This window comes from Moschus berezovskii, chromosome 4, assembly GCF_049115385.1.
Source record: "Moschus berezovskii isolate FMDL1 chromosome 4, NW_MosBer_1.0, whole genome shotgun sequence".
In the NCBI taxonomy this organism is placed as follows: domain Eukaryota; kingdom Metazoa; phylum Chordata; class Mammalia; order Artiodactyla; family Moschidae; genus Moschus; species Moschus berezovskii.
Window position 1 is genome coordinate 21,396,312 of NC_142463.1, and position 25,808 is coordinate 21,422,119.

A 25,808-nucleotide genomic window follows, 5' to 3' on the forward strand; every position below is an offset into this window, starting at 1 on the left:
AAAGGAGAGTGAGTCCGTTGTCATGGGCTCTCAGAGTGACCAACTGAAGCCCTTCTGTACCTCCTGACTCCAGGGGACCTGAGAAGCTTCTTGTCTAGGACTCTCCCAGTCAACTCTCCTGCCCTATGCTCCATCTAGCCCAGAGTGTCCATCTGGCCCATCCTTGCAGCAGATGAACTAGCCCTGAAGCCTAGGGCCTGGGGAGATTGGGAAAAAGGGGAACTGGTCTGAAGGTTCCAGCTTCAGGCACCGGCTGGGGAGATGCCCCTTCAAGAGGCACATGGCACCATAACAGCGCAGCCCCAGGGCTGCAGGGAAGTCACCTCTGGCACCAGGGCCCTGGGCTAGGAAGGGCAGGGGTGGGAGGGAGGAGGACCTGTGTGCAGAGCCAGAAGAGAGCAGGGCTGTGTGCAGAGAGGTTGGAGGAGGAGTGCAAGGGGCCTCGTTCTGGTCAGTGCCCATGTCAGGAGGACTACCCCCTTCCCAGTCTCTAGGAATACCAGGGCTGAAGAAGCCCATCCTCCATGGTGGCTGAGGAGAAAGATCAGAGACTCCAAGGTGCTGTCCTGTGTGGGAGGTACCACCAGCTGTCCTGGATTTGGATCTGACATCCTCTCCCAGCAGCCAACACTTGTGCCCAGCTGGTTCCTCCCAGGCCCTCCAGTACACACATGCCCCCACCACTTGTGGCCTCTGAGGAGCCTGAGGTTCTGCCTGTGAGGAAGGGCTGCCAGGAGGCTGGTGACATGGCCAGGCTGGGCTCTTCTCAAATCTTTTCTGGGGTGAAGGAGATCTATGTGCCTGACCAAGTCTGTAAAGTCTTCCCTGCTAGCACAGGGTGGGTGCTGGCTGGGCCCCTCTACAGACATGGTGAGGAAGCTACCACAGAAGAGCAGGGAGGCTCCTTTCCTGACAGGTGCTGGTGTGAGCGTCTTCCCTCTGAGCCTTTGGAGATGAGAATTTTCTCCTGACTCAGCTGTCACAGGAGCCTCAGATGCCAGGCAGGGTGTGGGGCATGAGGGACCCCAGAGTGTGAGGCTGCAAGGGGGCTTGACATGCTCTCCCTGCTGGGCTGCCAGCCCCACAGAGCAGGTGTTATCTCCCCTCATCCTCCCCACTGTTTTCCCCCACCTTCCTTCTCCTTTCCCTCTCCCTTCCCAGCTCCTTTCAGAGAAGACACACACACTCCATATGACATTGTGAACTTTATCCAGGGAGGGTGAGAGAGGGGAAGCCATATGAGTGAAGACTCACCTGGGAAGACTCATCACACATGGGAGAGATTGGAGGCCCAGACCAATGGTAGTCACACAGGACTTAGCAGGTCCAGCAACGGCTGCCCAGGTGTCCTTGTCCTCAACCACAGATCTGGAGAACAAGCCTGTGTTATCTGAGCTGTTCATCTAATCACAAAGTCATGATGAAAGAGAAGGTGATGTGAAGACAGAAGCAGAGGTTCATTTGAAGATGCTGCTGGATTTGAATGTGGAGGAGGGCCCAGGAGCCAAGGAATGCAAGGATTGCAGCTCTCGATGCAGAAAAGGCAAAGAGTGGGACCCTGTCCTAGATCCCTGGAGAGGGGTCTCACCAACATCTTGGTTATTCAAGGGCAACCAATTTCAGATTTCTCACTCCAGAACTGTCAGAGTCTATTCCCTAAGGGAGTAATACATTATTTTATCAGCAAAAGGAAGTGAATACAGGGACAGACAGGCTGGCAGAAGGGGAGAAACACAGGGAGACAGTAGAGAGAATGGAGGAGGGCGGATGATTGGGATTCAGGTGGACAATGAGAGATACAGGGGCTCAGAGACAGATGGACAGATAAGCAGATAGGGAGCCTACAGAAAAGTGAGAGGAGAAGGACAGAAAGTTTGCTGGGCAGGAAGCAGGAGATGAGGTAGGCTGGTAGATGGGCAGATGGAAGCAGGAAGTGGGCAAAGAGGCAAGGACAGGAGAGAGACACAGCAAGGCAGGCTGACAGACAGGGGCCCTCAGAGCTTGTGCTGTCCACAAACGGATCAGAGGATCTTCCTAAGCCACAAGTGGATCCCATTTTTAGACTTCAACACAAGTTTTCGAATGGGCACTGGGACTCTTGAGGGATCTGGTGACAGTTCAAATTGAAGCAAGGTCAGGGTCACAGCCACCTTCAATTCATTCATGAAAACCCAGGAAAATGCAGTTCCTGGGTCAGGATGGGAAAAAGAAGTGAGCAGAGGCTTCTGAACCCTGCTGGAGACAGGGATTCAGGGCTGTCCTCCACATGACCAAGCTGTGATCCCTTCCCGATAGGTCACACTGAACTTGCCACCCAGGCCTTGGTCCACAGTCTCCCCTTGTCTTTTGACAAAGCCCACCTCTTTAAAGACTGCCTCCTAACTCCCACTTCTGCTCTCAGCAGGAGATCCTGTTGGGGAGCATCTGCACTCTAAGCACAGAATCAAGTCAAGCGAGTCAGGAAATGTGAATTAGAACTTTGTTCACTGGTTCATAGGCAGTTTCTGGTTTTAGGCCAGGCCAGGACACTCTGTGGGACAGGGTGGGCTTCACAGTCAGGCCCTCACCTTCTATGGCAGGCAAGTAGGGGTCCCCATTTCCAGAGAGGACAGCAGAGGGTTGTGCAAGGAATCAGAATGGCAACAGACAACTTCCTTGTGGGACACGAATTAGTGACCCTGAACCTGCTGGACCATTTGCCTCCCAGTTAATGAATGGACTGGTCTCCTGTCTCCTCTCAGCCCTTCAGTCAATCTGTTCTGGAATCTTCCTATTCTACTCTAGAAGTGACCCCCTAACCATCCTTTGATCTCCTTACCTGACCTTTTCAGCCTCCCTGCGTCCCCTTTCTCTACTGAAGCCACAGCAGCTCCAGGCCTGTTCTGTTCCCTTTCACAAGGAGGATACCATCCAGTGCCACAGCTGCATCACAGCTCTCTCTGGATTGTTCCTTACTCATCTAGGTCCTGTCCAGCTTCTTCTTATGTAGTTTGATAAGGATACCAGGGCATTCAAGGAGGAGAAAGGGACAAACCCATTTTTTCCCCCTTAATTCCTTCATCTTAGTCACATAAGACATTTTTTTTCCTTAAGCCTAAGACTAACTTTCTTTAAACCCAGAAGTAATGATTACAGAATACAAAACAAAACACATCTTGCTCAAGAGTATATTTTTCCTTAAACTTGTACTATTGATTGTATAACAACAATGTATCTTGATCCAGGACATGTTTCTCCTTCTTAACAGGAACCTTCTGACTAATCCTATTATCTAAAGATGTATGTTGTGGGAGTGGGTCTGATAAGACCTCTACAACCTTGAGACATTCTTCTGAAAAAGTATATAAATCTTTTATAAGTGGTTGACCAGTTTTTCCAGCACCACTTGCTAAAGAGATTGTTTTTTCTCCATAGTATATTCTTGCCTCCTTTGTCAAAGATAAGGTGACCATCAGTTCAGATCAGTCGCTCAGTCGTGTCCAACTCTTTGCGACCCCATGAATCACAGCATGCCAGGCCTCCTTGTCCATCACTAACTCCCGGAGTTCACTCAAACTCATGTCCATCGAGTCGGTGATGCCATCCAGCCATCTCATTCTCTGTCATCCCTGTCTCCTCCCACTCCCAATCCCTCCTAGCATCAGACTCTTTTCCAGTGAGTCAACTCGTCGCATGAGGTGGCCAAAGTATTGGAATTTCAGCTTTAGTATCAGTCCTTCCAATGAACAGCCAGGACTGATCTTTAGAATGGACTGGTTGGATCTCCTTGCAGTCCAAGGGACTCTGAAGAGTCTTCTCCAGCACCACAGTTCAAAAGCATCAATTCTTCGGCGATCAGCTTTCTTCACAGTCCAACTCTCACATCCATACATGACCATGGGAAAAACCATAGCCTTGACTAGACGGACCTTGGTTGGCAAAGTAATGTCTCTGCTTTTTAATATGCTGTGTAGGCTGGTCATAACTTTCCTTCCAAGGAGTAAGCGTCTTTTAATTTTCTGGCTGCAATCAGCATCTGCAGTGGTTTTGGAGCCCTCAAAAATAAAGTCTGACACTGTTTCCACTGTTTCCCCATCTATTTCCCATGAAGTGATGGGGCCAGATGCCATGATCTTCGTTTTCTGAATGTTGAGCTTCAAGCCAACCTTTTCACTCTCCTCTTTCACTTTCATCAAGAGGCCTTTGAGTTTCTCTTCACTTTCTGCCATAAGGGTGGTGTCATCTGCATATCTGAGGTTATTGATATTTCTCCCAGCAATCTTGATTCCAGCTTGTGCTTCTTCCAGCCCAGCGTTCCTCATGATGTATTCTGCATAGAAGTTAAATAAGCAGGGTGACAATATACAACCTTGACGTACTCCTTTTCCTATTTGGAACCAGTCTGTTGTTCCATGACCAGTTCTAACTGTTGCTTCCTGAGCTGCATACATGTTTCTCAAGAGACAGGTCAGGTGGTCTGGTATTCCCATCTCTTTCAGAATGTTCCACAGTTTATTGTGATCCACACAAATGCTTTGGCATAGACAATGAAACAGAAATAGATGTTTTTCTGGAACTCTCTTGCTTTCTCCATGATCCAGCGGATGTTGGCAATTTGATCTCTGGTGCCTCTGCCTTTTCTAAAACCTGCTTGAACATCTGGAAGTTCATGGTTCGCATACTGCTGAAGCCTGGCTTGGAGAATTTTGAGCATTTTACTAGCGTGTGAGATGAGTGCAATTGTGTGGTAGTTCGAGCATTCTTTGGCATTGCCTTTCTTTGGGATTGGAATGTAGACTGACCTTTCCCAGTCCTGTGGCCACTGCTGAGTTTTCCAAATTTGCTGGCATATTGAGTGCAGCACTTTCACAGCATCATCTTTCAAGATTTGAAATAGCTCAACTGGAATTCCATCACTTCCACTAGCTTTGTTAGTAGTGATGCTTTCTAAGGCCCACTGACTTCACATTCCAAGATGTCTGGTTCCAGGTGAGTGATCATGCCATCGTGATTATCTTGGTTGTGAAGATCTTTTTTGTACAGTTCTTCTGTGTATTCTTGCAACCTCTTCTTAATATCTTCTACTTCTGTTAGGTCCATACTATTTCTGTCCTTCGAGCCCATCTTTGCATGAAATGTTCCCTTGGTATCTCTAATTTTCTTAAAAGATCTCTTGTTTTTCCTATTCTGTTGTTTCCCTCTATTTCTTTGCATTGATCACTGAGGAAGGCTTTCTTATCTCTCCTAGCTATTCTTTGGAACTCTACATTCAGATGCATATATTTTTCCTTTTCTCCTTTGCTTTTCGCTTCTTTTCTTTTCACAGCTTTTTGTAAGGCCTCCTCAGACAGCCATTTTGCTTTTTTGCATTTCTTTTCCATGGGGTTGGTCTTGGTCCCTGTCTCCTGTACAATGTCACGAACCTCCGTCCATAGTTCATCAGGCACTCTATCTATCAGATCTAGTCCCTTTAATCTATTTCTCACTTCCACTGTATAATCATAAGGGATTTGATTTAGGTCATACCTGAATTGTCTAGTGGTTTGCCCTATTTTCATCAATTTAAGCCTGAATTTCGCAATAAGGAGTTCATGATCTGAGCCACAGTCAGCTCCTGGTCTTGTTTTTGCTAACTGTATACAGCTTCTCCATCTTTGGCTGCAGATAATCAATCTGATTTTGGTGTTGACCATCTGGTGATGTCCATGTGTAGAGTCTTCTCTTGTGTTGTTGGAAGAGGGTGTTTGCTATGACCAGTGCTTTCTCTTGTCAAAACTCTATTAGCCTTTGCCCTGCTTCATTTTGGGCTCAAGGCCAAATTTGCCTGTTACTCCAGGTGTTTCTTGACTTCCTACTTTTGCATTCCAAACCCCTATAATGAAAAGGACATCTTTTTGGGTGTTAGTTCTAAAAGGTCTTGTAGGTCTTCATAGAACTGTTCAACTTGGGCTTCTTCAGCATTACTGGTTGGGGCATAGACTTGGATTACTGAAATATTGAATGGTTTTCCTTGGAAACAAACAGAAATCATTCTGTTGTTTTTAAGATTGCATCCGAGTACTGCATTTCGGACTCTTTTGTTGGCCATGATGGCTACTCCATTTCTTCTAAGGGATTTCTGCCCACAGTAGTAGATAGGTGCTTGTATTTATCTATGGGCTTTCTATTTTGTTTCATTGATCTATATTTCTGTCTTTGTGCCAGTAGCATACTATCTTGATTACTGTAGCCTTGTAGTAGAGCCTGAAGTCAGGCAGGTTGACTCCTCCTGTTCCGTTCTTCTTTCTCAATATTGCTTTGGCTATTACAGGTTTTTTGTATTTCCATACAAATTGTGAAATTATCTGTTCTAGTTCTCTGAAAAATACCGTTGGTAGCTTGATAGGGATTGCATTGAATCTATAGATTGCTTTGGGTAGTATACTCATTTTCACTATATTGATTCTTCCAATCCATGAACATGGTATATTTCTCCATCGATTTGTGTCCTCTTTGATTTCTTTCATCAGTGTTTGATAGTTTTCTATATATAGGTCTTTTGCTTCTTTAGGTAGATATATTCCTAAGTATTTTATTCTTTTGTTGCAATGGTGAATGGAATTGTTGCCTTAATTTCTTTCTGTTTTCTCATAGTTAGTGTAGAGGAATACAAGGGATTTCCCTTATTAAGACTAGCACCACTCTCTGCCTCCTTCTGATGTCTATGTCAGAAGCTTTCTCTGCCCCTTTTGACTGTAATAAAACTTTTACCACACAAAGCTCTGAGTGACTGAAGCCACCTCTCTGGTCCCAAAACGAAATTCTCTCCCTCAGATATCATGAATCCAATATAGTTTACTGTAAGCTATCACAGCTCCTCTTCCTCAACTCAGCTTCTCTTGTCGTCCCTTCCCCCACCTCTGCAGACCACATGCTCAAGGCTCAATCCAGTGACCACCACCTTCACCACCTCTGCTGGCTGCACCTTTCCCCTCCTCAAGGCACCTCAAGGCACCATTAGTGTTAACTCAAGGACATATCACATCCAGTGCCTAGCACAGTGCCAAGATCTTTGAACCTCCCACAGTCTGCTCAATGAATGAGTGAGTGAAAGAGTGGATGTGTGAATGATGTCTGTCTTGAGTAGACATGTTGATTTGTTGACAGTGAGTTCTGAGGGAGGACAGTGTTATCATCCCTGTGTTCCCATCTCCTAGCACAGGTCTTGGCACATGGAGACATGCTTAATACATACTTTCATATTTAAACAAAATTTAAAGGAAATCAGTCCTGGGTGTCCATTGGAAGGACTGATGTTGAAGCTTAAACTCCAATATTTTGGCCACCTGATGTGAAGAGTTGACTCATTGGAAAAGACTCTGATGCTGGGAGGGATTGAGGGTAGGAGGAGAAGGGGACAACAGAAGATGAGATGGTTAGATGGTATCACTGACTCATGGACATGGACATAAATTTGGGTAAGCTCTGGGAGTTGGTGATGGACAGGGAGGCCTGGTGTGCTGCAGTTCATGGGGTCCCAAAGAGTCGGACATGATTGAGCGACTGAACTGAACTGAAAACAACCTAAATGGAATGATAGTATGATATAAATTCTGACCTAGGAATCAAGCTGCCAAGTCCCTCCTGTCCTCTAGTGGTAGCTGCATGACATGCAGCCATGTCTACAAGGAAGGACTGGACCCTAGTGCAAATCAAATCCTAGAACCAATTCAGGAAGACAATTGGCTTCAAACCTGTTCTGTGAAGGTTGATTCACCAATTGAAAATTTCACAGAATTGTAGATTCAGAAAAAAAAGTTCTTACTAAGAAGCTGCAGTTATGAATGTTACTGTTTCAGGGGATGATCTTACAATTTTCACCATAGTCATTCTGGATGTGTCATCCTCCTTAATCATCCTTTAAAGTGTGCTTTATATTTACATGCAAGGAACTTTTCAAATGCTTGTGTTAAATACAAAATGGATTTTTCTCTCACAATTACTTGATTGTCCTCCACGTTATGCTTTTTGCCAACATTAGACACTCTAGAATTGGGGAGTGTGGTATAAAATCCAGTGTACATGTAAAGAATTTGGGCAACTTGAAAAGGTATCACATTTATGTGAATATTTAGTCAAAGATTTGTTAGGGTCCCCCACAGAAATAGAGAACACATTGACTGTGTAACTTGCTTTAAAGGGCAATTGTAACTGATCACTAATATGACTTGAACCTCCAGGACAGATGGGAAGAAGGAAGACAGCTGGAAGTCCAAATCCATGGAAACATAATATATACAATGAGAGGCTGACTGGTGATTTAAGCAGAAAAGGTAGTGCTCTGACTAGGAATGTGGGAAGAGAGAAGAGTCATCTACCTTTTAAGATAACTGATAATTGCAAAGAACTAAGCATCTGACTGTTGCTTCCTGACCTGCATACAGGTTTCTCAAGAGGCAGGTCAGATGGTCTGGTATTCCCATCTCTTTCAGAATGTTCCACAGTTTATTGTGATCCACACAAACGCTTTGGCATAGTCAATGAAGCAGAAATAGATGTTTTTCTGGAACTCTCTTGCTTTCTCCATGATCCAGTGGATGTTGGCAATTTGATCTCTGGTGCCTCAGCCTTTTCTAAAACCTGCTTGAACATCTGGGAGTTCACGGTTCACATATTGCTGAAGCCTGGCTTAAAGAATTTTGAGCATGACTTTACTAGTGTGTGAGATGAGTGCAATTGTGCGGTAGTTTGAGCATTCTTTGGCATTGCCTTTCTTTGGGATTGGAATGAAGACTGACCTCTTCCAGTCCTGTGGCCACTGCTGAGTTTTCCAAATTTGCTGGCATATTGAGTGCAGCACTTTCACAGCATCATCTTTCAAGATTTGAAATAGCTCAACTGGAATTCCATCACCTCCACTAGCTTTGTTCGTAGTGATGCTTCCTAAGGCCCACTTGACTTCACATTCCAAGATGTCTGGCTCTAGGTCAGTGATCACGTTATCGTGACTGTCTTGGTCGTGAAGATCTTTTTTGTACAGTTCTTCTGTGTATTCTTGCCATCTCTTCTTAATATCTTCTGCTTCTGTTAGGTCCACACCATTTCTGTCCTTGATTGACCCCATCTTTGCATGAATTGTTCCCTTGAAATCTCTAATTTTCTTGAAGAGATCTCTTGTTTTTCCTATTCTGTTGTTTTCCTCTATTTCTTTGCATTGATCACTGAGGAAGGCTTTCTTATCTCTCCTTGCTATTCTTTGGAACTCTGCATTCAGATGCTTATATCTTTCCTTTTCTCCTTTGCTTTTCGCTTCTCTTCTTTTCACAGCTATTTGTAAGGCTTCCTCAGACAGCCATTTAGCTTTTTTGCATTTCTTTTCCATGGGGATGGTCTTGGCCCCTGTCTCCTGTTCATTGGAAGGACTGATGCTAAAGCTGAAACTCCAATACTTTGGCCACCTCATGCGACGAGTTGACTCACTGGAAAAATCTCTGATGCTGGGAAATGTTGGGGGCAGGAGGAGAAAGGGACGACAGAGAATGAGAGGGCTGGATGGCATCACTGACTCTGTGGACGTGAGTTTGAATGAATTCCGGGAGTTGGTGATGGACAGGGAGGCCTGGCGTGCTGTGATTCATGGGGTGGCAAAGAGTCGGACACGACTGAGTGACTGAACTGAACGGAACTGAACATCTGAAGATTAACTCTCATGAAAACTTCTGATGCTGAAAAGTCATACTCCTAAAGTGAGGAACAGTGTCAGACTTTATTTGTTTGGGCTCCAAAATCACTGCAGATGCTGATTGCAGCCATGAAATTAAAAGACGCTTACTCCTTGGAAGGAAAGTTATGACCAACCTTGATAGTATATTAAAAAGCAGAGACATTACTTTGCCAACTAAGGTCCGTCTAGTCATGGTTTTTCCTGTGGTCATGTATGGATGTGAGAGTTTGACTGTGAAGAAAGCTGATCGCCGAAGAATTGATGCTTTTGAACTGTGGTGTTGGAGAAGACTCTTGAGAGTCCCTTGTACCGCAAGGAGATCCAACCAGTCCATTCTAAGGGAGATCGATCCTGGGTGTTCATTGGAAGGACTGATGCTGAAGCTGAAACTGCAATACTTTGGCCACCTCATGCGATGTGTTGACTCACTGGAAAAGAGTCTGATGCTGGGAAAGGTTGGGGGTGGGAGAAGAAGGGGACGACCGAGAACGAGATGGCTGGATGGCATCACCGACTCTGTGGACATGAGTTTGAGTGAGCTCTGGGAGTTGGTGATGGACAGGGAGGCCTGGTGCGCTGTGATTCATGGGGTCGCGGAGAGTCAGACATGACTGAGCGACTGAACTGAACTTAACTAAAGTGAGGAAATCCCCAGAGTACTTTGAAACAGCCACCGACATGGAAATGTGGCCAGTCATTTCAGAAATCAGGAGATCAAAGTCATTGTGGTGGGCCCTGAAAGTCTTTTTATATCTGGAGACCCACCCCGCCTTCTCAACACATCAACATACAAGGACAAAACTGCATGCACCACATCTGAATGTAGACAATCACACGTATCGGGTAGCAACCAGTGCAACCTGCTTCCCCAAGTACAGAGGCCTCATCTGAATCCTCCTTAGAAAGGCAGGAAGGCGTGGCTGTGTCGAGTAGAACCTGGTGCAAACTGGGATGGGTCAAACACCTGCGGAGAGAGCACCAGGGCCAGGACATGTGGGGTCAGACTCCTAGCATCAATCTACCAGGGGACAAGACTCTCAGAGCAGGAGCAGGAGGAGGGGTTGGTGTGGAGAGAGCATCCCATCCCTTCCTCCCACCACCATCTTACCTCCAGGTTTGGCCACACCTTTGGGTTGTGATGAAACCCATAAAAGGAGAGGATCAGTATGAATCCTGTGGGGAAGGGAGGAGGGAGAGAAGCCTGGTGGTCCCCATGGAGCCGCAGGCGTGTGCTGGCACAAAGTGTCTTGAATCACTCTCCATCACTCTGAATGAAATAATGCTCTTGCAAGACTGGTGGGCTGGGCATGACAAATCACATGATCACTGATTAAGAGTAGGTAACCAGGGCCCAGGACTGAGAAGTTAAAGAATTGGAGGCTTACATATAGGGGCGACTCAGATGGCAAGTCACATTTATCAAGTGCCATCATGACCCTTTGGAAATGTGCAGTAGCTCATTTAGTACTCACACAGCCCTCAAGAAAGGCGGTCTTATCCCCAGGTGGAAAAGAAGCACCTGAACCTTGAGAGGTTAAGGGATGTGTCTATGATCTCACAGTTAGGAAGTGGCAGAGCTGGGATTCAGGTCCACTGACAGGGGAGCTGATGGTTGGCCTCCAGCCATGGCAGGTCATCAGATCCTCTCTACCATCCACAGGAAGGCCTCAAAAAGAAGTCCATGTGACCCCTGGCGGTGATTTCACTGAGCTCCCTCCTTAGACCCCACATGGAAAAAACAGTCTCCACCTGTTTCTCTCTACTTTTGCTTCAAGCCTTTACAACTCAAGGAATTAAGAACTCTAGGACTCCATTACAAGACCCCATTCAAAGCCCAGCAGTTTATTGAGCATTTGCTGCTTCAGATTCTGCATCAAGCACTTTTCAAAAGTTGTCCATACTTCAAAGCAAATATTAACTATCTCGAGGCAGAAACAATAGTCATGCCATTCCAGAACTGGAAGCGCCCATGTGGGGCTCTGAGTTCCTGTGTGGTCTTGGAGTGGACTTAGGTGAGTGGTGAGGTGTAGTTCATACCTACAGGTAACCTAAGGTAAGGAGCGTCCATCAGGGAAGGTGATGGGCTTGCTGAACTCTCTGCCAATGACTGATACTGGTGGATAGAGTCTCAGTGCCTCTTTGATGCACACGGTGGTGTAGGGCATCTGGTCCAGATGGTCCCCAAAAGGAAACCCATCTGAGGGCAGGCAGGACTGGACAACCAGGGATTCTCTCTAGCTCAGATGGAACAAGGTTCTTCTATCTCCTGAACACTTACCAGGTGATGGAGGCCCATCCCCCAGGAGGCTCAGGATTTCTTTATGGCACCTCTGCTGATACTCAGGGTGGGAGGCTAGAGCACAGAGGATCCATGAGATGCCACTGGCTATGGTGTCATGATCCTTGAACATGAACATGTCCACAGCGGCACGGAGGTCCTTGTCAGACAAGCTGCTCCCATTCTCCATCTGTGGAGGCAGGGCCAGAGTACAGAGTCTGCCCTTCCAGTGTGCTTCTGCCCAAAGGCTCAGGCCTCTCCTGCCCACACTCACTCTGGCAAAGAGGAGGATGTCCAGGAAGTCCAAGTGCCTCCTGCTCCTCACCTTCTCCAGCTCTCCCTCCTTCTGCAGGTGAGCCTTCCTCTCCTTAATCACTGCATCTGTCCCAGAACAGTGGTTCCCAGCCAGAGCTGAGGACTCTGGGGGACCATATGCAGCACCCATCATAGACCTATCTGCCCCTCAGGCCCAGTCTGGGTGCCAGGTGGATGTGGGTGAGGGTGGGACTGGGTGAGCATGTCAGGACTGAGAGCTCCAGTGTCATCTACTCCAGGCAGCAATCTCTGCAGTAACATAGCCAATGGAGGCTCTGTCTGAATGCTGCTGGGAGGGGGTCTCACTCAGTCATCACCAACATGGTGACTCCTGTAACTCCCTATTCAATACCTGACACCCTGACCTCTGGATTCCCAGTCCCTTCAGCATGCAGTTGTGTCTCAGATCCTGAAGAAGCAGCAGGAGTCTGGGCTCTGCCTGAGGGGTCAAGGCCAAGCCCTTTCACATGTGTGAAAGGTGTGTGGAGGTTATGAAGGTGTGTGGAGCAGCCCACAAGAAGGAGGAGAACCTGTGTGTTGATGGGCTAGCTGGCAGGCCCGGTGGTTCCAGCAGCCTTCAAGGGTCAGCCTGTAGATGAGGTCGTTCTGGTGGAATATATTTTTCATTCAGGAAATATCAGAATTGTTGAGATCAATGTATATCAAAATATATAAAAATATCAGATTGTTGAGATCCCTGGTGGCCTGGTTGTAAGACTTGGAGTTCCTGAAGGGAGAGGATGCAGAAGAGACTGGAATTGAAGGAGCCTCTGACCTGGAGAGGGATTAGGGCTCTGGGTCGAGGATTCCTCAGTCAGTAGGGACAAGCAACACTGAGGCATTGCCATTTCTGTCTTACCCTCTGAAAATCCTCAGTATTTACATGTGTCCTGAAGGACCGGGCTTTTCCCTGTATAGGAATCAGTGACCTGTGACTGAGTCAAGAACAGTCTGGGTGGTATTTGACCATGGTCCATGTTTCTCTGCAGAACATTAATTTTTGTGCTTCAACATCCCTGCTGCACTTACTGACTCTCAGATAAGTCCTGCCCAGCTGGTGACAACAGGACCCTGCCCTTGAAGTGCCATCACTGTCCTGTCAGTCTTGATGCTGCCCTGGAGGCTGAAGGTGCACTTCATGATGGTTTCCAGGGTCATCAAGGAGACATGTCTGAAGATCTCTACATGTGAGTCCTGGCTGATGAGCTCCTCCCACTTGTCCTATGGAGAGGCGTATTGACTCTGCTTTGCTCTCCCAGGAGGCCTGGGCTGACAAGGCCAGGCCCTTTCTGTCTCTACCTATTTGCATGAGATTTCCTCACTCTCTAAGCAGATGTGTTTTAGCAACTGAGGCTATAACATATGTGTATAATATGATGCTCGGAGAAGGCAATGGCAAGCCACTCCAGTACTCTTGCCTGGAAAATCCCATGGATGGAGGAACCTGGTAGGCTGCAGTCCATGGGGTCGCTAGGGGTCGGACACGACTGAGCGACTTCACTTTCACTTTTCACTTTCACACATTGGAGAAGGAAATGGCAACCCACTCCAGTGTTCTTGCCTGGAGAATCCCAGGGACGGGGGAGCCTGGTGGGCTGCCGTCTATGGGGTCACACAGAGTCGGACACAACTGAAGTGACTTAGCATAGCATAGTATAACATAATATGATGCTAGTTTTCTATGAATATTTTACTATATAAATTGACATGTTCTTTCATAATATTTGAGTTAATTCTGAATTTTAGCAATAATTTATGATGATAAACATCTTGTGGCAGAGCAAAAAGCATAGTTTCTCAGGGACAAAAGGGGAACAGAAATCGACAATTGGTCAGGTGATGTCCAACACTAGTAAGCAAATATTTAAAGGCAAGGAAAAGCCTAAGAAGCTCTATTAGGGCTCCTATGAAGGGGCTTGACTTGCTTCAGTTCCTTTCATTTATCCAGTATTAGCTGAGCCCAGGTGGTACCTGGATGGATCAGAGATGACGTTTGTGAAGACCCAACTCTTTGAGTGTAGACCTGGTTTCATTTGCTCCCATGAGTGGCTCAGTGCCACATAGAATCCCTGGACCCAGGTAGAGCCCACCTGAGTAACATTCTGGGATGTCCATTCTTCCACTGAAGCTGCCATTGCTTAAGCCAGTCAAGGCCTTCGCACAGCTGTCCTTCTTCTAGTCTGCTGTGTTGAAGACTTGGAGATGAGAGGAATGTGCACCCTGAATAACCTCTTTTCCTTTGTTGAGGAACAAATTTTGGATCCAAGTTGGTGCTCTGTCCCATTCAGTTTTGGTGAGCACTGTCTCTTATGTTCTAAATTCATCATTCTGGAGACTGTATCTGATGGATGTCTGAGGGACACAAGTGTCTGAGAGTGGACTTTGTCAATTGTATTGAATGGGAGTGGGTACTGGCAACAAGGGTTGAACTCACCAGCATCCCTTGGACAGAGTTGGTTATGAGTCCCACGTAGGGCTTCAGGATATCATAGTGGAAGGCTGGAGTCAGCATCTGCCAGTGCTGGAACAATGTCTTCCCCTCCAACAGCAGCAAACCTGTCCCTGGACCACAGATGGGTGTGTATGGGCATTGCGGAGACTGGGGCCAACTTGGGAGGAACCGAGTTTGTCAGGAGAAGGCTCATGAAGAGCAAGAGTTGGAAAGACAGTACATTTCAGGGAAGTGAATTTCCAGTATGCCTGTCCCTAGGACATGAGTATGACAGCAGTGAGATAGAAGTGGATAAACAGTAATGGGGGGGGGCAGGTGAATGAAGGACTTATCTAAAAGTCAGGCTGAGAACACTGGAAAGGACAGAGAAGAGATGAAGAAGATGCTCAGCTTCAGGAGGGCTCTCAGCACCATTACAAAGGATGAATGTTGTGTTGGAAGAAGGGAAATAAGGCTTCATTCAGAGATGGAGGTGGTAACCGGGTGCCTGGCAGCAGTTCTCCATTATGCAAAGTGGAAGCTCTTTTTAACCTAACTAGTAGGTGGAATGGAGAAGGCAATGGCACCCCACTTCAGTACTCTTGCCTGGAAAATTCCATGGACGGAGGAGCCTGGTGGGCTGCAGTCCATGTGGTCGCTAAGAGTTGGACACGACTGAGAGACTTCACTTTCACTTTTCAGTTTCATGCATTGGAGAAGGAAATGGCAACCCAAGCCAGTGTTCTTGCCTGGAGAATCTCAGGGACGGGGGAGCCTGGTGGGCTGCCATCTATGTGGTTGCACAGAGTTGGACATGACTGAAGCGACTTAGCAGCAGCAACAGCAGTAGGTGGAACACTGTTGTATTTAAATGTACTTATCAATCCAGGGAATCAGGAATCTGTAGATACTATGAGACTTTGGGCCAGAAAAGTAAGGAAGAAAAGTTGAGGGGACCAAAAATGTCAGGGAGCCCACAGCGCAGTTGAGAATGGTGAATTGCTATGAAGCATTAGCTCTGTTCAGTGCCTTAGAATAAGACAGAACCTGTGGGTGTACTATAATTTGTGGTGGTTTGGCCATCCCATGACCAAGGAGAAGCAACTGTGAGAGGTGCTCAGCCTTGATCAGTGTGGATAGGGAATTGTCTTTCAGATCTAGGACCATCTCAATTTGGCTGTAATAAGAAAAAAAGTAAGAAATAAGAGAAACCAGCCTCACCCAGGTGTTTAAGCATTTCAGTTCAGTTTAGTTCATTTCAGTCACTCAGTCGTGTCTGTCTCTTTGTGACCCCATGAATCACAGCACGCCAGGCCTCCCTGTCTTTCCTATTCTGTTGTTTTCCTCTATTTCTTTGCATTGATCACTGAGGAAGGCTTTCTTATCTCTCCTTGCTATTCTTTGGAACTCTGCATTCAGATGCTTATATCTTTCCTTTTCTCCTTTGCTTTTCGCCTCTCTTCTTTTCACAGCTATTTGTAAGGCCTCCTCAGACAGCCATTTTGCTTTTTTGCATTTCTTTTCCATGGGGATGGTCTTGGTCCCTGTCTCCTGTACAATGTCACGAACCTCTGTCCAGAGTTCATCAGGCACTCTATCTATCAGATCTAGTCCCTTTAATCTATTTCTCACTTCCACTGTATAATCATAAGGGATTTGATTGAGGTCATATCTGAATGGTCTAGTGGTTTTCCCTACTTTCTTCAATTTAAGTCTGAATTTGGCAATAAGGAGTCCATGGTCTGAGCCACAGTCAGCTCCCGGTCTTGTTTTTGCTAACTATATAGAGCTCCTCCATCTTTGGCTGCAAAGAATATAATCAATCTGATTTCAGTGTTGACCATCTGGTGATGTCCACGTTTAGAGTCTTCTCTTGTGTAGTTGAAAGAGGGTGTTTGCTATGAGCAGTGCATTCTCTTGGCAAAATTCTATTAGCCTTTGCCCTGCTTCATTCTGTGCTCCAAATTTGTCTGTTACTCCAGGTGTTTCTTGACTTCCTACTTTTGCATTCCAGTCCCCTATAATGAAAAGGGCATCTTTTTTGGGTGTTAGTTTGAAAAGGTCTTGTAGGTCTTTATAGAACCGTTTAACTTCAGCTTCTTCAGCGTTACTGTTTGGGGCGTAGGCTGGATTACTGTAATATTGAATGGTTTGCTTGGAAATGAACAGAGATCACTCTGTTGTTTTTGAGATTGCATCCAAGTACTGCATTTCGGACTCTTTTGTTGACCATGATGGCTACTCCATTTCTTCTAAGGGATTCCTGCCCACAGTAGTAGATATAATGGTCATCTGAGTTAAATTCACCCATTCCAGTCCATTTTAGTTCACTGATTTCTAGAATGTCTACATTCACTCTTGCCATCTCCTGTTTGACCACTTCCAATTAGCCTTGATTCATGGACCTAACATTCCAGGTTCCCATGCAATATTGCTTTTTATAGCATCGGACCTTGCTTCTATCACCGGTCACATCCACAACCATGTATTGTTTTTGCTTTGGCTCCATCCCTTCATTCCTTCTAGAGTTATTTCTCCACTGATCTCCAGCAGCATACTGGGTACCTACCGACCTGGGGAATTCCTCATTCAGTATCCTATCATTTTGCCTTTTCATGCTGTTCATGGGGTTCTCAAGGAAAGTATACTGAAGTGGTTTCAGCCTTGTCTAATTCAATGAAACTATGAGCCATGCCATGTAGGGCCACCCAAGACTGATGGGTCATGGTGGAGAGTTCTGACAAAATATGATCCACTGGAGAAGGAAATTGCAAACCACTTCAGTAGTCTTGCCTTGAGAACCCCATGAACAGCATGAAAAATAAAAAAGATATGACACTGAAAGATGAACTCCCCAGGTCAGTAGGTGCCCAATATGCTACTGGAGATCAGTGGAGAAATAACTCCAGAAAGAATGAAGAGATGGAGTCAAAGCAAAAACAGCACCCAGTTGTGAATGTGACTGGTGATGAAAGTAAAGTCCAATGCTGTAAAGAACAATATTGCATAGGAACCTGGAATGTTAGGTCTGTGAATCAGGTAAATTAGAAATGGTCAAACAGGAGATGGCAAGAGTGAACATCGACATTCTAGGAATCAGTGAACTAAAATCTACCGGAATGGGTGAATTTAACTCAGATAACCATTATATCTACTACTGTGGGCAAGAATCCCTTAGAATAAATGGAGTAGTCCTCATAGTCAGCAAAAGAGTCCGAAATGCAGTACTTGGATGTGTCAACTAAAAATTGACACTTACCAAGAGCATTGCCAATGACTGAACAACAAAGGCATTTGCCATCTGCTTCTATGGAAATTGAACCCCGTGCTGCTATAGCTATTGACCTTCAGCAATCCCTGAGGGAGTTCAGGCTGGAGTGAGGCACTCTGTGCTCCAGGGAATCTGGTGGGACAGGTCTGTAGATATTTGGATGTTTTTAGGAACAGATTTTAAGATCTCAATCCTTGCATCTCCTCATATCTAGAGAAGCACTAAATCCCTTCATGGTGCCATCAGATCCTCATGACTAATAAAAAACCTTTTGTAAATTGAGTGCCTCATGGTATTGAACTCCACCTTCACCAAAACCTTATATATTGACTTTCCCCCACTGCTGCTTTGGAATTGTCTCTCAGAGTTATCTGAGATGCTATCTCATGGGCTGCAGTCCTCATTTTGCTCCAAATAAAGCTTAACTCACAACTCTCAAGTTGTACATCCTTTTTAGTCAACAGAGGCAATCTCAAAAACGACAGAATGATCTCTGTTCATTTCCAAGGCAAACCATTCAATATTACAGTAATCCAAGTCTGTGCCCCAACCAGTAATGCTGATGAGGCTGAAGTTAAATGGTTCTATGAAGATTTATAAGAACTTCTAGAACTAACACCCCCCAAAATATGTTCTTTTCATTATAGGGGACTAGAATGCAAAAGTAGGAAGTCAAGAGATACATGGAGTAACAGGCAAATTTGGCCTTGGAATACAAAATGAAGCAGGGTGAAGGCTAACAGAGATTTGCCAAGAGAACACACTGGTCATGGCAAACACCCTTTTCCAACAACACTAGAGAAGACTCTACACGTGGACATCACCAGATGGTCAATACCGAAATCAGATTGATTATATTCTTTGCAGCCAAAGATGAAGAAGCTCTATATTGTCAGCAAAAACAAGATCAGGAGCTGACTGTGGCTCAGATCATGAACTCCTTATTGGAAAATCCAGACTTAAATTGAAGAAAGTAGGGAAAACCACTAGACCATTCAGGTATGACCTAAATCAAATCCCTTATGATTATACAGTGGAAGTGAGAAATAGATTCAAAGGATTAGATCTGATAGACTGCCTGAAGAACCATGGACAGAGGTTCATGACATTGTACAGGAAGCAGTGATCAAGACCATCCCCAAGAAAAATAAATGCAAAAAGGCAAAATGGTTGTCTGAGGAGGCCTTACAAATAGCTGAGAGAAGAAGAGAAGCAAAAAGCAAAGGAGAAAAGGAAAGATATACCCATTTGAATGCAGAGTTCCAAAGAATAGCAAGAAGAGATTAGAAAGCCTTCCTCAGTGATCAATGCAAGAAATAGAGGAAAACAATAGAATGGGAAAGACTAGAGACCCTTCAAGAAACTTAGAGATATCAAGGGAACATTTCATGCAAAGATGAGCACAATAAACAATAGAAGTGGTATGCACCTAACAGAAGCAGAAGATAATAAGAGGAGGCAACAATACACAGAATAACTATACAAAAAAGGTTTTCATGACCCAGATAACCACAGTGGTGTGGTCACTTACCTAGAGCTAGACATCCTAGAATGTGAAGTCAGGTTGGCCTTAGGAAGCATCACTATGAACAAAGATAGTGGAGGTGACGGAATTCCAGTTGAGCTAGTTCAAATCCTAAAAGATGATGCTGTAAAAATGCTACACTTAGTATGCCAGCAAATTTGGAAAACTCAGCAGTGGCCACAGAACTGGAAAAGGTCAGTTTTCACTCTAATCCCAAAGAAATGCAATGCCAAATAATGTTCAAACTACCACACAATTGCACTCATCTCACACACTAGCAAAGTAATCCTCAAAATTCTCCAAATGAGTCTTCAACAGTATGTGAACCATGAACTTCCAGATGTTCCAGCTGGATTTAGAAAAGGCAGAGGAACCAGAGATCAAATTGCCAACATATGTTGGATCATAGAAAAAGCAAGAGAGTTCCAGAAAATTATCTACTTCTGATTTATTGACTACACTAAAGCCTTTGACTGTGTGGATCACAACAAACTGTGGAAAATTCTGAAAGAGATGGGAACAGACAACCTTACGTGCCTCTTGGGAAACCTGTAAGCAGGTCAAGAAGCAACAGTTAGAATCGGACATGGAACAACTGACTAGGTCCAAATTGGGAAAAGATTATGTCAAGGCTGTATACTGTCACCCTGCTTATTTAACTTATATGCAGATTACATCATGGGAAATGCCAGGTTGGATGGAGCATAAGCTGGAATCAAGACTGAAGGGAGAAATATCAATAACCTCAAACATTCAGATGGCACCACCCTAATGGCAGAAAGCAAAGATGAATTAAAGAGCCTCTTGATGAAGGTGAAAGAGGGGAGTGAAAAAACTGGCTTAAACCTCAGCATTCAAAAGACAAAGATCATGGCATCCAGTCCCATCACTTCATGGCAAATAGATGTGGAAACAGTGACATACTTTATTTTCTTGGGCTCAAAAATCACTGAAGATGGTGACTTGCTCTTCGGAAGAAAAGCTATGACCAACCTAGACAGCATACTAAAAAGCAGACATTACTCTGCCAACAAAGATCTGTCTAGTCAAAGCTATGGTTTTTCCAGTGGTTGTGTGTAGATGTGAGAGCTGGACCATAAACAAGGCTGAGTGTCAAAGAATTGATGCTTTTGTACTGTGCTGTTCAAAAGAGTCCCTTGGACTACAAGGAGATCAAAGCAGTCACTCCTAAAGGAAATCAGTCCTGAATATTCATTGGAAGGACTGATGCTGCAGCTGAAACTCCAATCCTTTGGCCACCTGATGTGAAGAACTGACCCATTGGAGAAGATCCTGTTGCTGGGGAAGATTGAAGGCAGGAGGAGAAGGGGACAGCAGAAGCAGAGATGGTTGGATGGCACCACTGACTTGATGGATGTGAGTTTGAGTAAACTCTGGGAGTTGGTGGTGGACAGGGAAACCTGGCGTGTTGCAGTCCAAGGGGTCAGAAAGAGTCGGACATGACTGAGTTACTGAACTGAATCCTGTTATCTTGAAATGTAAATTGTGAGAGTGGGTCTGGTAAGATCTTTACAACCTTGAGACATTCTTTTGATTTATTGTAATAACCAATTTAAAATGTATATAGCTCCCTTGCTAAGACTAGAGAGTGGGCACTCTCTGTCCCCCTTCAGATGTCTATGTTAGAAGCTTTCTCTGTCAGTTTTCATATTTTAATAAAACTCTGCTATGCAAAAGCTCTTGAGTGATCCAGCCTGGGCCCTGGTCCTGAAGCTAAATCTTCTTCGGAGATCACAAATCCGACACCGTTCACCATAAGCTATCACCACTCCAGTATTCTTGCCTGGAGAATCAAATAGACAGAGAAACCTGGTGCGCTACAGGCCCATGGAGTCACAAAGAGTCAGACATGATTGAGCAACTGAGCATGCACAAATTTTAAATACACTGCCTACAAAAAAAAGATGACATGTTACTTCGTCAATTTTTCCTTAAAGTGTAGGACTTTTCAGAAGGTCATTTGCAATGCTTCTCATACTTTCTCATACACATTTTATTGGCCTGACATGTCTTGAGAACCATTAAAACACAGCTGTCACTGGATTCAGACAATACTAATTACTCTATGATTTTTACAACCTCAGTGCCTGCTTATAACTGTGGATTACAACTGACTATGCAGCCTATAATGTGGACACTTTGAACATAAAATAGTGAGACACAAAAAATGTGAGACCGCACTTTTATTTATTGTTTTTGAAACTTACTTATTTCATCACGACTTTAAAAAATTGTATATTCATTTATTGATTCAGTTTTAGTTGTGCTGGGTCTTCCTTGCTGTGTGTGGGCTTTCTCTAGTTGCTAGCGAATGGGGGCTACTCTCTATGCAGAGTGTGGGCTTCTCATTGCAGCAGTTTCTCTTAGTGTAGTGCACAGGCTGTAGGGCATGTGGACTTCAATAGTTGTGTGTGGTCTAATGGCCCCACGGCATGTGGAATCTTCGTGGGCTAGAGATCAAATCTATGTTCCTTGCATTGGAAGGTAGATTCTTAACCAATGGGCCACCATGGAAGCTTGAGGCAAGGCTCTAAAAGTCCCCTATTGTTCTCCAATAAAACTTGGAAGAGAAAAATACCTGACACATCAATTTCATTCAGCATTTTGCATTTGAACCATGCTTGGGGAACATTTTCCTTTCTAAAGTAAGTGTGTCATGCTTTAGTGTTCAGTGAAATCTGTTATCCATCTTGTACAATCTTCTATATTATTTTGTCATCAAGCTTCAAGGGAAATTTCTTTATGTGGCTTACAGTTTGAGAGGAGGACTAATTGTGAGATGAGTCTTTCTGAAGTGCCAGTGCAAAACAACACATATGTATGATATACTCTTCTGGGGTGCAAATGAATGTTTAATGAGAAGCTGTAGCAAGTATCAGTTCAGTTCAGTTCAGTTGCTCAGTCACGTCTGACTCTTTGCGACCCCATGAATCACAGCATGCCAGGCCTCCCTGTCCATCACCAACTCCCGGAGTTCACTCAAACTCATGTCCTTCGAGTTGGTGATGCCATCCAGCCATCTCATTCTCTGTCATCCCCTTCTCCTCCCGCCCCCAATCCCTCCCAGCATCAGAGTCTTTTCCAGTGAGTCAACTCGTCGCATGAGGTGGCCAAAGTATTGGAGTTTCAACTTTAGCATCAGTCCTTCCAATGAACACCCAGGACTGATCTCCTTTAGAATGGACTGGTTGGATCTCCTTGCAGTCCAAGGGACTCTTAAGAGTCTTCTCCAGCACCACAGTTCAAAAGCATCAATTCTTTGGCGATTAGCTTTCTATGGTTAGTCTCAATGCCGGTAAGTGCAGTCATCTTACGCTTATAACACAGGTTAGTTCTTTTATTTGTGTAATTCTCTCTATAACATTCTGGATTTCAACTGATAATTCATGGTGTTTAGGTGGAGGGTTTCTTTGTTTTTTTTTTTTAATTTTAATTCTGATTTTATACTGGTGTTTAGTTTAATTACAAAGTGTTAGTTTCAAGTATATAGCAAAGTGATTCATATATATATATATATCCATTCTTTTTCAGATTCTTTCCCCATAAAAGTTATTACAGAATACTGAGCAGATTTCCCTGTGCTATACAGTAGAGATTGTTTGATTATCTCTTTGATATATCGTACTCTTGCCTAGAAAATCCCATGGGTGGAGGAGCCTGGTAGGCTGTAGTCCGTGGGGTCGCTAAGGGTCGGTCACGACTGAGCGACTTCACTTTCCCTTTTCACTTTCACACATTGGAGAAGGAAATGGCAACCCACTCCAGTGTTCTTGCCTGGAGAATCCCAGGGACAGTGGGGCCTGGTGGGCTTCCGTCTATGGGGTCACACAGAGTCGGACATGACTGAAGTGACTTAAGAGGAGGAGGAGGATGAGGAGGAGTACGTAGATGTTAATCCCAAACTATTAATTTGTCCCTCAAACCTCACCTTTCCCCTTTAGTAATGGTAAATTTGTTTTCAGATTCTATGAGTCTGTCTCTGTTTCATAAATAAATTATTTGTATCACCTTTTAAATTTCATATATTAAGTGATATCATATGATATTTATCTTTGACTTATTTCACTTAGTTTGATAATCTCTAGGTCTATCCATGTTCCTGAAAATGGCATTATTTCATTGTTTTTTAGGGCTGAGTAATAGTCCATTGTATATGGAATTTTATATGGAAAGTACAATGGGAACTTATTTCACCTAGAAGAGGGTGAAGATGAGGGCAGAATCCAGAGCTGGGCCTCCAGAGTTGATTAACTGCAGAGGATGCACTTTGGGAAAAAGTGGGAAAAAAGTTTCTCAGCTGACAGTTAAAATGGCCCAGTGTGCCCCCACTTTTCCTTCTTCTTATTATCACCGTGTCTTTAATGTACACCTACAATGTGGCAGGCAGTCTGCTCGGTGCTGAGACACAGCTGAAAGCAAAGAAGAATGGAAACCTGCTTGACGTCAAGACAGTCACAGTCTAGTTCACCAAACATTCATTTGTCACGGTTGGTTTCCTTATCATTCCCGTTTCAGAGAGGAAAACTAATTTCAGAGGGGAAAAGTGATGTGGACAGAGAAAAACAGCCTCTGAGAGTCCCCGTTGATGTGAAATCCTTCTCCGTTGGACCTTCATGCTGCCAGCCCCACGTCCTCTGTAATGTTCCTGAGGCTTGTCCCATCAGCTATGCAGCATGTACTGGGTGACTGTGTTAGTGGGTGGAACACTGGCCTTGGATTCGGGAGGCCTGACCTAAGGCAGTTTTACTATATATGAAGCCAGTGACTTGTACTCTCTAAGCTTCAGTCTCCTTTGAAAGGTGCGATAATAATTCATTTCCTATGTACCTCCTAGGAATGCTCATTCAGTCAATCATTCACTCAGCAAATATTTCTTGAGCTCACAGGCTATATTAAAAGCAGAAGCTACACTAGTGCAAAATAAATGATAAAGCTTGTGGTGGAGGACTGGATACTGACAGGGATAAAAAGGAAAGAAGAAAACTAAAAAAAATGGGGCTGTGAAGGGTGAATAGGAGTTTAACAGGTAAAGAGTGCTTCTAGAGGGTTGTGCACTGAGAAAGTCATGGAGATCATGTCAAAAAACAAGGGATGGGAAAGCCTTCATCTTCAGTCTCTTACATCACGATGTCATAATTCTCCCTTCGAAGATCAAATCTAATGCCCATGATTCAAAAAGCAAAACACCAAAGATTTCCATGAAGAATTACTTGGAAGCCAGCTCTCTCAGAAGCCTCCAGTTTCCTCCTGAATGGCTCCCTCACCAGCTTAACTCAAGTCCCAACACCATCCTCATTTGTCTGGCCTTATGATAATGGGTGGTTCACACACAACCGATGGAGTCACGTCCTGGGCACCTTCCAAATTAAAGGTCAGGGGCGGGTAACCACTGACACTCAACCTCCTCCCAGCCCAAACTTCCGCCATCTAGGGTTCCTCTCAGATCTCTTCTTCCCCTTCCACTTAGCCTCTGAACAAAAAGACTTTCTTTTATTGGTTCAGAAATGTGGTTTAGCACTAGGAATAGTAAAGAGAGTGAGGGACCATCATCCCATGCTTTTAGAGTGACCAGTCTGAGCTCTTCTGCAACACCTGACTCTAGCGGATCTGCCAAATTTCCTGTCCAGGACACTCCCAACTAACCCTCCTGCCCTATCCCTGGTCTAGCACTAAATACCATCTGGCCCCTTTTTGGAGAGGAATGAACTAGCTGAGTGACTTAGGAATCGGGGTGTGTGTGAAGATTGGTCCACAGGTCTCAGCTGCAGGCAGGAGCTGAGGGAGATGCCCTTTTACTGGGCATGTGGGCTGCCTGGAGGTCTCCTGTGGCACCGGGGCCTTAGGCTAGGAAGGGCAGGGGTGGAAAGGAAGGGAACCTGTGCAGAACCAGATGAGAGGAGGGCTGGGTGCAGAGAGACTGGAGGAGGAGTGCAGAGGGCCTGGTTCTGGTCAGTGCCCAGGGTCAGGAGGACAGGTCCCAACATGGCCTCCAGGAATGGCAGGGCTGAAGAAGACCGTCCTAACTCAGAGTGGCTGGGCACACATGCAAGAGACTCCAAGGTGCTGTCCTGTGGGGGGAGGTGCCACCAGCTGTCTTGGATTTGGGTCTGACACCTGCTCCCAGCAGCCAAGCCTTGTGCCCAGTTGGCTCCTCCCAGACCCTCCAGCACAGCCGCCCACTTTAGGCTTCTGAGGAGCCTGAGGCCCTGCCTGTGAAGAAGGGCTGCCAAGGGACTGGAGAGAAGGTCAGCCTGGACTCTGCTCAAATCTCATTTGGGGTAAATG

General features: G+C 45.1%; 1 pseudogene; it reads right to left on the reverse strand.

The window, feature by feature from the left end:
- The window catches only part of LOC129540321 (cytochrome P450 4A11-like), a 29,626-nt pseudogene extending 11,652 nt beyond the window's left edge, over positions 1 to 17,974 (reverse strand).
- Positions 17,975 to 25,808: the final 7,834 nt, after the last annotated feature.